Below are 2,398 nucleotides of genomic sequence, written 5' to 3'. Positions count from 1 at the left end.
GTTCTAACACTTCTTTGATCTGGACAATATGAGAAGAAGTATTACCCGTGAGAATAATGTCGTCCACATATATCAATAACCAAGTAGTGATCCCTCCTTTGTGATAGATAAAAAGAGAATGGTCAAGGGCGCTCTTCTGAAAACCAGCTTCTTGAATGTGAAGAGAGAACCTTTCAAACCATGAACGAGAAGCCTGTTTTAACCCATATAATGACTTGTGCAACTTGCACACCCATAAATTAGGATCACTAGTAGCATATCCTGGTGGCTGTTCCATGTAAACATCCTCTTTGAGAAAACCATGAAGAAAAGCAATTTTGACATCAAGTTGATGTAATGACCATCCAAAAGTAACTGCAAGAGAGAGAATAACCCGGATTGTACTCATTTTAACAACAGGGCTGAAAGTCTCATCATAATCTTCCCCATGTTGTTGAGTGAAACCTCTGGCTACAAGACGAGCTTTATACCTATCAATACTTCCATCTGGTTTATATTTGATTTTATAAACCCATTTGGATCCAACAATATTCTTATCCTTTGGTCGAGGAACGACTTCCCATGTTTGACATTCATTCAAGGCTTCCATTTCTTCATTCATGGCTTCAATCCAACGGGAATTGTGAGAGGCCTGAGAATAACACTTTGGTTCAGTCTGTTTATGCAAACTGGTCATAAAAAGTTGAAAATCCAAAGTGAAAGAGTCATAGCTTATCCATCTATCCACGGGATGTCTTGCTCGAGTGGACCTTCGTGAATGAGAAGGAACAATGGCAGAGTCAATGGTAGGGGCAGGAGTGCGACGAGAATAAACCAAGCCAGAGAACCTGTCTAAAGGAGGATCATCCATCTGAGCATCAGACATGTCTGCTTCATTATGAGTACTATCCATCTGGGCATCAGACATATCTGCTTCAATGTGAGTACTGTCAGAAGAAACTGGAAAAATAGTCGGTTGAATTCCACCACTTAAGATATTTGAACACAGCCATGGATCATATAGTCTAGATGCTGAATCATGAACGGCCTTGGATGAAGTATGAAATTGCAATCTGAGTTCATCAAAAACGACATGTCTTGAAACATGTATACGACCTGTAAGGGGATTATAGCATCTATAGCCTCGATAATGATCCGCATAACCCACAAACTGACACATTATAGCTCGTGTCTGAAATTTGTTCCGGATGCTGGAATCAACATGAACATAGCAAATGCATCCAAAAACCCGAAGCTCATCATATTTAGGATGCTCATTATTCAAAAGAAAGAAAGGAGATTTCCCAGCGAGAAGAGCTAGAGGCAGTCGATTTATAACATAAACAGCTGTGTGAAATGCCTCAGTCCATAGAGTCATAGAGAGATCAGTGTCATGAAGCATGCTTAAGGCAGTCTCTACAATGTGTCGGTGCTTGCGTTCTGCAATGCCATTTTGCTGTGGTGTGTGTGGACAGGATATCTGTCTAGTGATGCCATGATTCAGCAAGTATTCGGTAAATTCAGATGATAAATATTCACCACCACCATCACATTGAAAATGCACTATGTTGGATGAAAATTTATTTTGGATGAGGGCATGAAATTGGGTAAATAGATGAAACACTTCAGATTTGTGTTTTATGAAATGTATCCATGTATAGCGAGAAAAGGAATCAACGAAAATGACATAGTATCTACTGCCAGAAGGAGATGAGACAGGAGCTGGTCCCCAAACATCGGAGTATATCGTTTCAAACAATTTAGAAGCTCTTTTATTTATGGAATTAAAAGGAAGAGCATGACTCTTACAGAGTTGACAACTTGAGCACATGCCTGACTCACTAACAGATTTCAAACTGGATTTGTGTAACAATCCATTATTAACAAGACTGGCAATAAAAGAATGACTACAATGGCCTAATCGATTATGCCAAATGGTCGGCATATCAACTTGAGTCAAATTGACTTCATTCGGATCAACTGAAGGAGAAACAAGCGGACTGGACTTGGACACTGGAGGAGCTTCCTTGAGGACGTACATGTTGCCTTCACGAATTCCTTCAGCGAATATCGTCTTGGTGAGAGGGTCCTTGACAAAAACAGAGGAAGGAGTGAATTCAACTGATGTGGAAGAGTCATCAATGAGTTTAGATACTGAAATGATGTTTTTCTTAACATTAGGAACAACTAAAACATTTTGTAAAGGAAGAGAAGTATTTGGCAAAGACACATGTGCATTTCCAATGTGAGTGATTTTGTGATGGGTGCCGTCACCTGTAACTACAGAACCTCTTGCTAAGTATGGAGAAACACTAGATAGTTTACCTGCATCATCAGTCACATGAGCGGCAGCACCGGAGTCCACATACCAGACACCATCATTGTTTTGCTTGAGATTCAGATTAGAAATCGCCGTCAT

This window comes from Nuphar pumila, chromosome 4, assembly GCF_984573655.1.
Source record: "Nuphar pumila chromosome 4, dmNupPumi1.hap1.1, whole genome shotgun sequence".
Classification (NCBI taxonomy): domain Eukaryota; kingdom Viridiplantae; phylum Streptophyta; class Magnoliopsida; order Nymphaeales; family Nymphaeaceae; genus Nuphar; species Nuphar pumila.
The sequence above is the reverse complement of the archived record's forward strand: the minus strand, read 5'-3'. Positions refer to the sequence as shown.